The sequence below is a fragment of the Citrus clementina genome, unplaced genomic scaffold (assembly GCF_000493195.1).
Source record: "Citrus clementina cultivar Clemenules unplaced genomic scaffold, Citrus_clementina_v1.0 scaffold_5, whole genome shotgun sequence".
NCBI classification, from domain to species: domain Eukaryota; kingdom Viridiplantae; phylum Streptophyta; class Magnoliopsida; order Sapindales; family Rutaceae; genus Citrus; species Citrus x clementina.
The window spans coordinates 35,269,345-35,285,149 of record NW_006262201.1 but is presented as its reverse complement, the minus strand read 5'-3'; the positions used below and the strand labels follow the sequence as shown (position 1 = coordinate 35,285,149).

At 33.0% G+C, this 15,805-nt stretch overlaps 1 long non-coding RNA gene across 12 annotated transcripts; it reads right to left on the bottom strand.

Moving 5' to 3' along the window:
• Positions 1-4,390: 4,390 nt before the first annotated feature.
• Positions 4,391-15,716, bottom strand: LOC112097772. 12 transcript variants are annotated; one of them, XR_002905258.1, is made up of 6 exons: positions 15,380-15,710; positions 14,988-15,045; positions 10,499-10,581; positions 8,906-8,963; positions 8,211-8,367; positions 4,391-7,399 (listed from the first exon to the last, which is right to left on the bottom strand). It is a non-coding gene; the product is annotated as an uncharacterized LOC112097772 (long non-coding RNA). The 12 variants fall into 12 exon arrangements; XR_002905251.1 differs by lacking the exon at positions 10,499-10,581 and adding an exon at positions 9,150-9,265 and having other exon boundaries at positions 8,211-8,963; positions 15,380-15,716; XR_002905253.1 differs by having other exon boundaries at positions 8,211-8,963; positions 15,380-15,715.
• Positions 15,717-15,805: the final 89 nt, after the last annotated feature.

Here is a 15,805-nt window from a genome sequence, read left to right as displayed (position 1 = left end):
TTACAACACTTTGAAAGTGTATCAATCGTTCATTTTAAATGAACAAAAGTTATCTGCCGATCACTAAACCGTTAGCTACCGTTTGAAAGTTAATGAAATTATAATGAATTGATGATTTTACCCTTGAAACTTAAATTAAAATAAAAAAATTATCACTTATATACCCTTAAATTCTCTTATTATTACTTATATACTCTTAAATTATCACTTGTATCATATGAAAAGACCAAACTACCCCTCTGACGTCATCATATTTAAACGGCAAATAACAATTTAGTGGACGGCAAATATATTTTGTCAACTTAAGGTGGACGATTGATACACCCTCAAAGTGTTGTAGTATTTTTAATATGAAGTAAACTAAAGGTATACAAATAATAATTTTCCTTTATTAAAAATTTATAAAATTACTTTAATAGGCAAATTTTTTAAAATTTTGTTACGAAAAAAATAAAATAAGATTAGTAAATAAATAAAGAATACTTTAAATATTTTAACATTTAAAAAAAACTTTTAACCTCTACTCTAAAAAGTCCAAAATTTGAGCTTTTACTAATAGAAGCAAAATAATTTATTTAAGCTTTAAAAACCCTATTAGAAAAATCATAATAAGAGCGTATGATAAGAGCTTAAATAAATAACAAACATTATGATAAGAGCTTATGTGATTAAATAAAAACTTATGACTATTAAATAAGTTATATCAAACAAGCACTAAATAAGCCATACTACAGGCAAAAAGTCAAGTGGAGAAAGGTTTTGCCAAAACAATCGAAAATTATTATTTTGAGATTTGTGATCGTGCAGAAAAGTTGACAAATTACATGGCTAGCAACTGATAAAAAGTTTGCCTTCAGAGTAGCAGCTTGTGCTGAAACAATTAACTCTGACGAAAGAATGGTGTCAACAAATTTGACTTCAAACAGAACACAAACATTGCTTCTTAACACATTTTAAGGCCAAGGCTACATCAGACGCAAAAGTTGCATCCAATAATTTAAAACAATTTCACAACGGAACAATACTTGAATTTGTTGGATGCAACACTTCTGATGATACTAATTCAGATAAGTTGGTATGGTTCAATGATTTCCGTCGAAATTCAGCTAAATTACAAAGACATTATGAATTCAAGAAGATCAGGAAGTCATCATGAACCCGCATTTGCATGAATCTCTCCTGTCGGGTGCCAGTCTCACAAAAAGCTAAATCAATAAAATCAACCTACTTTTTAATCAAATAACAATAAATGTTAACCAGAATGTCCCTATTACAAGTTCACTTTCTTAGATCATAAACAAAATTTGGTCTATAAGAAGATTTTATTCACATCATTGAATATGTGACCCCTAATTGTAGAGTACACAAGGTTTGCTTACATTACTACTGATGGATGCCATGAATTGGTTATCTAAGCCCAATAACCAAGCATGTGTTCTTCACCCTTGCATATTTGTTTTGAGCTTTACACAGCTAAACAAGCTTTCCTTAGCCAAGGTTTGTTTACTAGTATTTGTTTTCCAAGCTTTACACAAGCTTCCTTAACACCCTAGTCCCTACTCAGTGAACCAATTCAATGCTTATATACTTGTTTTGGCTTGTCTTTATTAGTGACACAAGATGTGGCAATCTACAATCTTGCATAGTCCCACATTCTTGAAACAGTCAATCAATCAACATGATTGAGTCCACAAGCTAGCTCTACCTGTGATACCTTAAGTAACTTAAGTAACTATTAAAGCCCAACTAAGTAGATATTGTTGACCTGGTGGTAAGACACCATTACCTCTATCATGGGGAAGGGTTCAAGTCCTATAGAGGGTCTCATTTCCTCCTGTGTATTAAAAAATAGAAACACAGGGTAAACCTCACCATTCTTTGAAGTCGATTTTTTTAGCTATGCTCAGTAAATCTCAGACTATGTTATAATTGTGTGGATTAACGCTCTAGTAAACCCGAAATCTAATATCAATGGTATAATATAATTATAAATAAAGTTAATGTTCTAAACTTTACAACCTTGTCTTTTTCCCTATATATTTGCTTTTGGGCTCCATGTAAACTTGTCACTTAAAGCACATCTACTTAGACACTAGCATAATATAGCAGAGGCTAGCGCCTGTCTATAATAGCACAGTGACCTAGGCTCATGCCTTGATTACACTAGCAATGTGAGATGTGATGTAATAAAAGTTAGAAAGCAAGAAAGGATGATATCTGCCCTACATCAATGACAATAGTAACAGAGGTCAGTTGAATTAGCTGCTATTGTACTGATTAACCTTTTTACTAAAATTTCAAAGTGGATACTAAGATTTTTTTTGTTGTAACCGTGTAGTGTTCTCTTTCTTACCCTAAAATTAAACACATCTTCTAGGATTTAAATCCTTGAGCTCTTGACCTCTTGACTCATTGCTTCCACAACAAAAGGCCGACCAAATGAACTCTCATTTAGAGATAAATACATACTACAATAACCCAAAGCTATAGGAAATTAGCAACAGGGATATGTTCTCTCACAAATAAGAATGCAAATAAACTAATCAAACCATTAAGCAACTAGTTCACTTTAGACATCTTTAAAATGGTGAAAATACATGAAACCATTGGATGAGAGGTTCCAAATGTTAATTCGTGACGTGCCAATTGACTGTCGCAATCACGATATGAAGTTAGCAAGTTCAAGTTAACACAAGATGATGCAATTAATAATTATGTCATATCTGTATCACTCTTCATCACTATCTTAATAACCGTATTGAATTTGGATTTTGACATGTAATCATGTTTGTTGTTTTAAAAAGGGATGGGCAAAGGCTAAATCAATTTTTTACCCGATTTCCCCAGAATTTAAACTCAAGTGACTAGTTAAAGAAAGACGCTTGAAAACCTAGGAGCCATGGAAACATGTTTATGACATTTTTAGTGATTATAATTATCATGACATGTTGACTCAGTCTATGATATGGTGAAACCACGAGTTAATTATACTTGGACTAAAATCAATTTGTATTTCATTAAGGATTACTAGTAATTTCATAAAATACATCTAAAGTATAGAAACATATTAAATGGATAAAAAGGCCAGCACCGACTTTACCCATTCTTGACACAATTAACTAAATGGGAGATTGAGACATTAACAACTCAAATTATCACCTCTAGTTTAACCACATGGTTAAGTTTCTAATCATTTAAGCTTAAGTAGACTTCACAATGGACAAGGAAGGCAAGAGCTTATCTGAGTTTATTTCAACACCTTAAGTTCGTTATCATACCATGGTGTTGAAAATGGTAATTAGAAGTGGCTGAAGTATTATGAAGAAAAGCGTTTATAGGGCACAAATATACACTTTTCTATTGTAAATTCATGTGATCCTCTAGCCCAATATTAGCAACACTAGGTAAATGTTAGTTGATACTAGTAAACTCCCTAGATGGTCCAAGATGTTTAGGGTCGAAATCTTGCTCACACTAGGTCTGAGGTCGGTTTGTTTATTTAAATCTCTCTCTCTCTCTCTCTACACATACACACAGAGACAGAGGCTAAGACTCACCCATGAAGAAAAAGGTAAAATGTAAACTTAGTACAAAAGCCTCGCTTGGAACTGCTTTGCTGTGACAGCCCCAAAAAGATTTATGGAATCTTTATAATATTAATTTCTTTGGAATTGCTGCACCATGGCAGCCAAGCAGCTAGGCCGCCACAGCACAATAGTCCCAAATGGGGCTTAAGTTTCTATTTGTCTTTCTGATTTCTCAAGTAATTGTTCACAGAGATGCAAAAGCATCCATTGATTAAACCTCTTCACAATGTTTGACTGAATTCAAATCTAGGACTTTAGAGTTGAACGATTGGGGACAGTATTCTATCAAAAAGTTCCAAAGCCAAATCCCATTACACAAAGTTTAAGATGGATCTATTTACACGATCCCTTGCAAAGCTCTATCCAAGTCAATGACGAGTCAGGTTCAAATAGCTAGATAAGTTCTAAGGGCTGACTTAGTCAAGTAGCCCTTTTCTTTGAATTTGCCTCATGTCAACAAATACAAACAAGATTGAGGTTCGCTACTTTACATGAAAAAGGATCTTCAAGGACAATATACATGATAGATTGAATAATTACTTCTAAGAGCATTATTGGACCACATAGGTTGATTTGATGGGAAACATACTGTAACATGTAAACTTTCAAGCCCTTTTTTTTTAACTCATGAAACCTTTAAAAAGATTATCACTGTAGAATTGGTGCGTAAATGCATCCTCTTTCACTAATGAAACAAGAGTGTATGCATGGATGAAGCAAAAACAGAATGTGAAAAGTTCAAGGTAACGGCAGCCTAGAATAGAAAAAGGGGAAAAAATAAAAATAAAAAAGAAGACGATGAATGATATGATAAACAAGTATGTTATTTGCTCTCAATCAAATCTACTTACAGGCAACTATAGCTGACAGAGTCAAATATAACAACGATACCCAAAGAAGTTGAGATGACGGCAGATATGCAAATTTGTTATTTGTTTTCAATCAAAACAACTTGTCTGCAACTAAAACTGATGAGGTGGCATTAGCAATTTCTTGTTCTCTTGACGTATTAAATAGGTGAAACCAAAACTTGTGAGGTGGCATTAGCATTTTCTTGTTCTCTAGAAGTATTAAATAGGTGAAACTGATGATAGATAGTGACCACTTCTAGGGGGTGTAAGTAGTTGCAATTCTTCTTCTATCACAATAACTTAAACCACAAGGATGCTATGACAATCCTGGCCTAGTTTCATACAGCCAGCCCTGTGGGCAAAGGTGTAGTACTTAGTTTTGTAACATCAGTAACTTCAGTTGGCCTCGTACTATAATCCAGCTAGTAAGTGAAAGGCTGCAGACTGGGTTTTTGAATCCTCTGTACTAAATAATGAACCCCTGAAAAAGAGAAGAATTTCAGCTATTTACACTAGCTTCCTTAAGTTCTCAGGGTTAAGGATTCTACTAGAAGAAGGAGAGGGAGGAGATAGTAGAGAATAAAAGTTGTAGCAATGTATAAAAATGCAACTAGTATAGATTCCATATTGCATTCAATTGCCAAGCTGTGGAACATTTCTAATTTCAGTTAGTAAACAATTCAAAATGGAAAAGACAACACTTTCCGAACTTATTGAGACTGAAGTTTGCATCATGCAAGTAAAGCAAAATAAATGGAAACTTATCTTTTGGTCTGGGCTTGAATCATTACATGCATTTGCAGATTTAAATTCCTTGGAACATCTCTTCAACTGGTAGCTCTAAGTGATGTAATCTTAAACTTCTTGTGCCTTGAACAGCAAAAATTAAAGCTGGAGAAAGGGAGAAGGCAGAGACTAACATACATAATACAGTTAAATACAGCATGTTAATATTTTCCACACATCATTTTTTGTGGCAATTTCTGATGTCGTATTTTGTTTCTCTACCTAGTAAGAAACATCAAAAGCACATATCTGATATATGTTTCTTACACCAGCATGAAATCGGTGATTGAGCGATACAACAAATCAAAAGAGGAACATCATCAACTAGGCAACCCTGCCTCTGAAGTCAAGGTACTCTTTAACTCTTAAATTTGATTCGTAATTTTACCTCCAAGGAAAACTCGAGGCATGATTGCTCCATCGGTTCACATACATATATTTAGCTCATGCTGGATAAAAAGACTTAAAAAAGAGCACCTTAATAAGATTAGAAGCAGCAACAACAAAGACTATATTCCTAAATTCAATTGATCACTAAGTGTGTCACCAGATACACTACCAAACAGTGGTCAAATGTGGAACAGTACTCAAATTGAGAAATTGATCACTAATATTTTTTTTTGGGACTAAATGTGTCTTAGAATCTAATTTATTGTGTATATACATGCTAGTTCTGGCAACAGGAGGCAGCTGCATTGAGACAACAGTTGCAAAATTTGCAAGAAAATCATCGGTATGATTCTTATATTTTATTAAAGCAAAATTTATTTGACCTGGAGGTCAATCAATGATAATAATGTTAATGGTTGAAAGTTGACAGATATGACACCTATGTGCACATTTCTGACTTCATTTTTCAAAAACTTAATGTTTTCCACCCAAAAAAGATAGAGAGAATATGTACATCAACATTTTCAACCAGCGTCTATCATAATACCATTACTTATCTGTCATTTCCTTGCATTGCATTAGTGCTTACTGACACGTTTCATGTTTTGTCGTTTATATTACGCTTAACTGAAATGATAACACTTCGGATGATCTTTTATTCTTCGATGGGCATGTTCAATATATTTGTAAATATATGCATGTCTTTTTCTGTGAAACCACCTGTTGCAGTTGCAAAAGCAGCCTATTATACCATAACACAGCAACCCAACCCAATATTACAACCAAAGTACCAAACCAATATTCTTTTCTTAGGCAAGAAATGAAAACAACTCTAAAAAATCTTGTCCTTCAATTTAATGAATCAACTCCCAACCCAAGTTGCATAATGTGCAATTTCCCAAGTTTTGTTGTTGTTGTTGTTGTTGTTACACGTGATGTTTGGTTTGAATATTGGAAATGAGAGGGAAATGGAATGGATTGAAGGTAAAGGTTTCCAATGTTTGGTTAAAACATGGAATCTTCAATGGAATGGGATGGGGATATTGTACGACAAAAATACCTCTTTTAAATTGTTCTATATTATCCATTAATACACACAAATGAAAATATATAATATATTTTTGCTTTAACATTTAATAAATTTTAAGACATCAGAATGCTCTTAAATTTCATATGTCAACTATCCAAAATTTCTTTTATTTATGAAATATTAGATTTGAGGAATATATATTTCACTGGTATTTATCTTTCTATGACACACCCTTTTATTCTTTTACTCTAGACTGGAGAAACTTTTAAAACCTCAGAATGAAGAATCTTGTAATATCAACTTAATGTCCCATTTCAAGAACTTTACATGACAGCCAAGATTCACAGATTATCAAAGTGAACTAGGAAAAATTTTAATATAGACTTGTGGAAAAATTCACTTTTAGAACATCTAGTCTCAGCTTTCAACCCTCAAGCTATGAAGCCTCTAAGACTGCCCTGAAAGCATTATTATTTAGGTTCGCATCAAGTAAACTCAGGTTGGTAAACTTGAACAGTTCCAAATTCATATTCTTCAGAGTGAATTTGGCACACTGAGCTAGTATATCTTATGATGTATAAAATGATAGTTGTACTACAAATGGATTTAGATTTTATATGACATGACGTGACAGCAACAAATTGACCAGCCCTAGCTACAAAATTAGCAGAGAAGAGAATGAAGAACTTACCAGGTATATGCTTTCGATAGATGGGCCACCTTAAAAGTCAAAGGAATAGCTCGTAGTAGAAAAACTGAAATAGTACAGCTTAAAGCTTAGCATTTGTTGACACCAAAAATGCCCGAAGACCACAATGTATATTGTTGTGTGAAGCAAATCAATTGCATCTCATTAACATACCCTATAAACATGTTATGGAATATCAAAGATACAAATTCAAAAGCCTATGGTATATGTCCAAACAGGCAAATGATGGGCGAAGAGCTTTCTGGTTTGAGTGTAAAAGACTTGCAGAATTTGGAGAATCAATTGGAAATGAGTCTTCGAGGTGTTCGAATGAAAAAGGTTTAAAAGTCTTTCAATGTCACCATGCAGTGCTTAGTAAAACTTCCAATTACTGTGCATATATCAGATAAATGTTACTTACATTTTCTATTTTACAGGACCAAATTTTAATGGACGAAATACAAGAATTAAGCCGAAAGGTGAATCCCAGAATCAATGGCTACTGATTTACCATCATATAATTTCAATTCAAGTAGCAAATCTTTTTGGTTTAAAAGATTCAAGTTACTAATTCATTGGCCTTATTGCAGGGGAACCTTATTCACCAAGAAAATGTGGAACTCTATAAGAAGGTAAACCTAATTCGTCAAGAAAACATGGAATTGTATACGAAGGTACAGGTTTAAATAACTAACACAAGCTTAATCAACCTTGAAAGAGTAGTATGATTTAAACTTTGACATATTGATGGATGTTTTAAAGCCATCCTCAACAGAAAAATTTCACATCCCAGGTTTATGGAACAAGGGATTTGAATGGATCAAACAGAAATCCACTTCACACAAACAATATAGGGATTGGAGAGGACTCGCACATACCTGTTCGTCTCCAACTTAGCCAGCCACAGCACGAGACTCCAGCGAGAGCAACAAAGTTGGGGTACAGTTCCCTGCAAAGTGGTACTTTTATTTTGAATTCTGATGTTGCCATGGTTTTAATAAGAAATGTTTCCTTGTTAAATACAGCAGACTGCAACTGCATTAGTGAAGAACATTCAATAAGGTGAGCATTCAGATAATTGACTTGAGTCGATGTTGGGAGGGTTATGCTTCTATTAGTGAGATGTGGTATGTAAACCACGGACCTTTCAGTTTCAAGACTTTGGTTTCATATTATTGAAAAAATTAACTTCAGCACATGTGTGATGGTGAAGGAAACCAGCTATTAATGTAAACATAAGATTTTAAGTGTAATAAAGAAAAATGAAATTGCACTATGAATTTATTTTAGGAGTTTTCGTCCTTGAAAAGGACAAGTGAAACGAAGGTATACATTTTTTTATTTAATTAAAGTAAAAAAAAAAATGATCAAACATACTTATTGATCTGCTCTAATAAAAAGGTAACACCAAACAGTTAATTGGAGAAATATATAGAGAGACAAACTCTCAGGCATTGTTGCTTGGGAGCTCAACCAAATTCAATCAACTAAGATTACAGACCTAACAGTGTCTAGTCTATCATTCTTCATTTTGCCTCCCTTTTAACACACATGAACAGCAACAAAAACTTACCTCTCAGCCCGTGTTGCCATAATAAGACCTATCAACACTTGCCAGAACTGCATTTAAACTGATAAGAAAATTACTAAAATAAAGGAAATGAATAATAAACTCATCACGTACTTTTTCTTTCAAAATAAAAGCAAAGAAGGATATGTGCACAACTAAATGGATAGACAAACTATAGATTCCAGAAAACAAAAAATTGTTAATAGAAATTGATAGAGGAAGAAAGAAAAATATGTAAAATTCTTACTTGCATGTTATATTAAAATAGAGTGGTATCAAGTCCCAAAAATAAAAAAGTGGTCTGCCCTCCCTACGCCTAGTGTACAGATGCAGAAAACTGTAATGTGAAACAAACATAAGACTCTGCTGGTCTATGTCAACAACATAACTTGCAATCCACTATTCATAGAGCATGTTACACAAATTGGCATGTATTACTGGGACAAAGCATGCTCAGGGTTAAAAGCTGACACATATAGTTCACCATTGAAGGTTCCCAGAAAAGAAGAAAAAGGCGTTCTTTTAGGAAGCAGCAAAAGTAATGTAGCAAATTCTCACTGCAACAACTGTAATTCAGCTCTAAATTAAGGGATAAAAAGAACAGGAAAAAATAAAGTTCTAAAACTCTAAAACAGCAATAAATAAAGGATATGTTTCAACCTGGAATACTTGCATAATAAGCCAGAATAATGTCAAGATGATTCTAAACACACTGATATTACCCAAACATTAAAGAGTGCAATTTTTTAAATAATATAATTTTAGAAAATGTTAAAATTTTCAGTTTGTACAGTCAAAAGTTAATCAAATTAAAGTTGTTGATGAAGTCAGGAGTAAAGACTAATATAATGGTCAATCTTCAGATCACCACTTTATTTGGATTCATTGCCTACAAACAGATGAAACGATTCATATAGTGTGCTGGAGAAGTTCATGATGCATATTTAACTTTCAGATGTAGCTCACCTATTGACAACAAAGATAAAATATACTAAAAAAGAAAATGAAAAAAAGGTAACTTCTGCAAGAAGTTTAAGAATTAATTTCCAAAGGAAGAAAACTTAAGAGCATCCAAAATAAAATTTCTAGCAAAATAACTGAAAAAACATACACAATTTGGTTACAAAAGACCCAAACTAGAAATGCAAAATTTAAATTTATGCTGCAATAACTCTGCCTGTGTATCTACCCTTGCATAGTTGCATACACAGCCGGTCCCAAGCCCGGATAAAGGAGAAGGGTTGCAACAACACAATAGATGTCAAACATTTTGATAGATAGCAAGAACATAATGCTTTTAATTTGAATAAGACTTGGCTGAGTTAAGTTAGCCACTTGTCATCATAGAATTGGAAAATATTCAAACAATTGAAAAACACTCAAAAATCTGAATCTTTTACTCATAGAAACAGGCTGATTTGACTTGAATTCCTTAAGATTTGAAGTCCGAACATCAGAAAACTAATATAGCATGTGTTAGATTAAAATAAAAAATAAAAGGAATTATAGAGGAGGGGGAAAAAAAGGGAAAGAGAAATGGAAATCCTCAATCTCAGTTTGAGGAAAAGAAATGGAAGAGAGCTAATAGAGCCTTACAATGAGTTATCATATTCAATCAGCCTGTTGCAATTCTTTTATGCAACTTTTTGTATGCTTTATTCCAATTCCATTGTAAATACCTAGTAACAAAATATACTCATTTTAATGTCTGTGTAGCCCATATACACAGCTTTGTATTGAACTATTATATCTTGATGACTTACCAGCAGCACCTTTGTCAAAATGATGATTAGATTAATGCTAAATAATAAAAAAAACTCTAACTCTGCAAAGTGAATCAAGAATCAAACTAGAAGTATGTTCGAGGATAGACAGACAAAGTACGGTCAACTTCAATGAAGCTATATTGGGAGATAGATAAAGTTAACTAAAATCATATCACACAGTAAGCACAAAGGTAGTTGATGTTTAATCATATCAAGCTACCATGCAGTGTCTTATTTACCTTACCGTATTCCCTATTTATTCTAAGGCATAAACAGGCTACTTCCTATTTTTCCAAAAATCAAGGACAATGACATGCTGCTGCACCAAGACCTTTCAGTTATTCTCATGGACTTTACCATTTTCAAGCTCTTACCTATCAACTTAAATCTCTTACCTATATTTAAGCTTTAATACCATTATTGAGCTCTTACCTATCAACTTAAACTTATATTATTGATAAAATTTGGCATCCACAAATGCACTTCAACTTCTTTTTCAAGAAAAAGTGATCTATTTCAACTAAACTGGTGCATACGTTATTATTGAGCTCTTACCTATGTTTAAACTTTAATACCATTATTGAGCTTTTACCTATCAACTACATATATTATTGATAACATTTGGCGTCCACAAATGCACTTCAACTTCTTTTTCAAGAAAAGTGTTTTATCCATTTCAACCAAACCGGCGCAGACAAAAATTACTGAATAAATTTTAACTTAATTTGTGTTATAAAGTCCTATTAATAAGGAAACTTTTCAGAAGGCCCATCTTTCTATACACACTAGAAAAGGAGTAATTGTTGACTCATTATTGATAAATCTTTACATGACTTCACCTCAAAGAATTTTTAACAGTTCTTAAAAAAACTCCAATAATGACTATTCGTACATGTTCCACACCTTATGTAAAAAAAGGGAAATAAATTGCTAATCTCTTACAAGGGATGTGAACTTTAGTCCAATAAAAATTACTTGCATATTGCATATTTCTTCGAAATAATTGAAAACTATTCTTGTCTCCCACTAAAGTATTATATCCTTCATGACATCACTTCACTTATTTCTTACATTGTTCCAAGCACTAACATGGCAACAATACCCAAACCATCACAAGTAAACATCCATCAACAACCTTATCTTTACACATTCCATGTCAGTTAATAAAGTGACATTTTTAAACCTCTCAATCCTCTAACTAGAGTTGGCAAAGTAGGTCGTCGGGTCGGGTTCGTGTCGTGTCAAATTCAGGTTGATCTAAACCCGACCCATGTAATAATTGTGTCAAAATATTGAGAATCAAACCTGACACGAAAAAATAAGCGTGTTACCTAACAACTCGTTTAATATCTATATTTTTAATAAATGTTATACATACACCCCCAACATATACACACACCCCAAAATATTACACATTTACACTATTATAGTTTTTAATTATATATATGTAAATAATACTATAAATCAATATCATAAAGTATACATGTGTACCAATATTTTGCATATTTACACTATTAAAGTTCTAAATCTATATAAAATTTTAAAAATAAAACACTGTGTATATATCTACCCTTCCAAAAATAAAAAATAAAAAGAGAGAATCATGTCCAATATTTGATTTTTAATGACAAGAACCTAGAAACTAATTTTAAAAAAGAAAATATAATTGTGTCATTGTTTGGGTACACGGGTCAAGAATTTTAACCCTAACCCGACACCGAAAAAAATCGTGTTGACTCGGAACCGACCCATTTAATAATCGTATCAAATTTGACGACCCATACCCATTTATTCGTGTCAGATAATTGGGTATTGTCAAATTTTGCCAACTCTACCTCTAACGCCCACATCTAATATGGGACGATTATTGATAGTGAATAGATTTACTAAAAATGAAATTCATTTCTATGTATTTCCTTCTTAGAATTTGAAACTCCTCACTCTCAATGCTTCCAACATAAATTATTTTGTTTTACCATACTCTATTAAATCATAAACATTCAAGACTAGACGTGGATATGACACTATAATCAACTTGGCTTCTCAATTGATACGAAAATTTCAATTGAGTAAACAAAAATTCTGAAAACCCGACTCATTTAATGACCGGCTCCTACCATGCATGATGTTATCAACTTTCAATAGAATTTTCTTAGCAATTTTAATTTCAAGCTCTTCAACCCAACAAGCATCAGGCAAAGAAAGCTTTGACTAAGAACGAAGCCAATGCACCTAAAAGGCCTTGAGCCTATTCAAGTCAACCTTAGTCTTTTATACATGCCTAGGAGTTCGCACTAGTAATGTTCATCTTGTGCATGAACTTGCACCCATGCTCCAATACTCCAAAGATTGCCTTGCTGTTAAGCGCAAATATAAAAATGTGACTATCATCTCAATTTCAATTTCAACCCTGTAAGAGGGTAAGTATATGAATAGTGCATTGACCCAAACATGTGGATTAAGAAAGAGAACAACTATCATTTCAATTTCAAATGCTTTTATCCGTAAAATGTCACTATAAATGAACATACAATTGTGTAAAGACAAAACTTCAACCGAGAAAATATTCTTCCTTTTTTCTCCAGGCATGCATGTTTTACCTTATACTTCAAACAAGCCTTTTTCATCCAAAACATATATATTTGTTCGTGCTCATCTTTAGTACAATAGTGATAAGGGATGCGAAAATCTTCCCATCAAGCCTTATATTCTTTTGAGGCTCAATATTCTACACCATCAGGTTAGGAGTTCACTCTAACGCCGTATTATATCTGAGAAACCTAACAAGGATTACCATCAACACCTTCTCCTACAATGTTTTTCAATGTTCCAAGAAGCAATTGTATATGAAAATGTCAAATCAATTTTCATAAATGATGCTCTCAAATTTTACAAATAAAAGCTTCAATTTTAAACTTAATCACATTCCCAAATCATGCATCTCTACAAAAGGTTATTAGAAGAGGGGTTTTTATATTTTATTTTTCCTTCTCTCTCACCAAAATATCATCTTTTGGCCAAACTCTAAGCCAACCGTGCATAACGTCCAAAACTCATTGCAACAAATTGATCTAAACTCTAAACCAAAATGTCTTTTTAGATCACCAAAAAATTGTTACATAATCTCTCATCTATACTGTTTCATTCCAACATGCGAGGTAAACCATTATGAAAAGTACTATTTCATCATAATAGCATTTCCATCATGGCACAAATACCAAGCCTAATCAAACCTTTCATTTGCTTTCTACCACACATTGTTTGAAAATTTTGTAATTATAAACCCAAGGTAGCTTGCACGATTGATCTAGTTCTATTTGAAAAATAATATTTTGGATAATACGCCCTAAAAGTTGCATAAAGAACTTGTACATATAGACTTAACAACAAGAAGAAGCATCATTGTCTTATTCATTACAATTTTTTCTATTCTCTAACAACTCACCATCTATATATACATGTATATATGTGTGTGTGTGAGCATTTAGCGCATGAAAATGATACACACACACCATCTATATACACACACACACACGCACATATCTGGGCATGAAAATGATCTGATGAGCATTTAGCGCCTACACATAGTGAGTACCTAGATACGTGGTACAATTTCGTAACTCTTTAAGAGTGCTGAAGATGTGGATTAACTGGACAGAGCCATGTGGCAGTGTCGCTCACTATAAGTTGCCCGCTAGATTATTACTTTACATATATGTTAGTAAATACTAAAGTAAATGAAATTTCTATGTTCAAAATTAAGCACAAATAATGTACGATGCCCACTATAGAAGTACCACAAAAAATTTATTCCACACTTTTCTTCTATTTTTTTAAAAATAAGGAAACACGGGTAATTTTGAATTAAATGCTTAATGATGAACCACAAATGCTGAAAGTTAATAACTTCCCTAAGAAACGACTTATTTAATTGTTCGCAAATTAATTATATCCAGACAAGCATAATGTTCATCACAATATTTTATGTGATTTTTAGTGATATGCTTGTTGAATGAACCATGAATTAATTTATGAAACTCAGAAGGAACAACTATGATGATTTTCCAGCAATAAAGCACTATAATATGATAGTGGTACAAATCTGATGCAATATCAGCCAATGAAAAGTTAAATACTGTGGCAAAAACGTGTTCAATCTGACATACATTCACATCCCTGTGGAATAACAATGAGTGCATTCAATAAAAATTTTCAAAGAAGTCCCAACAAGCTTTAAAGTAAGTTGTACTAAGCACTATACAAAACAAACAAAAGCAAGTAGGAAAGAAACTTAAAGAAAAGGAAGAATCATGTCTCACCTGAAAGCCAAATGCACATCTTCCTCCAATCAAACTCCACTCTTCGTCTAACAAGTATCTAAGATAACGAAATAAAAAGGAAATCAGTTGAGGAAAGTAAACGCTGCAAAACGATAACAAAAAGAAGTGCAATAAATCCAACGACATAACTATAAACCATGACACTGCGCTTGATTTTGCGAAATATCGGTTAAGAACCAGTAACTTTGAATCCAATGACCGTTAAGAGTTTGAAATTGGTTTCAAATGACTAATAAGTTATCAGATTCTTTTGCGCCTACATTTTCCTTGAAGGTTTCTCAGCAACCAAACAAATACAAAGCCAATTGCAGAAGAAACACATTTTGTTCCAAAGAAAAATGTACGGAAACATTTTAAATATGGAAAATTACCTCAAAATGAACGCTCGCAAGAGATTCGAGCAACAAATTAGATCAAAGGAACCGGCGTTAAGCGAGAAAGTAAGCTCAAAGATTCCGAAACACAAACGTAAATTCACAAAAATGCAAATCTATGATGAACGCCAAGATCAAAATTTACGAAGAAAGGGAGCTGAAAAAATAAATGAAACGTGAAAACTAGATGACAATGGATCTGCTTCTTCAAAGGAGACAATCAAATTGTTACAAGAGACAGCTAGAGAAATATAAAGAGAGAGAGAGGAGAAAGAGAGAGAGAGAGAGAGAGAGGGAGGGAGAGAGAGCCACGAAAAATATCTGCGAAAGAGTATATATAAGAAAACACTGGAGATGCCCCCACCTGATCTTCACACGTAATCAATCGCTGTAATTTTGATTTTGGGATTTTTTTTTTTAATT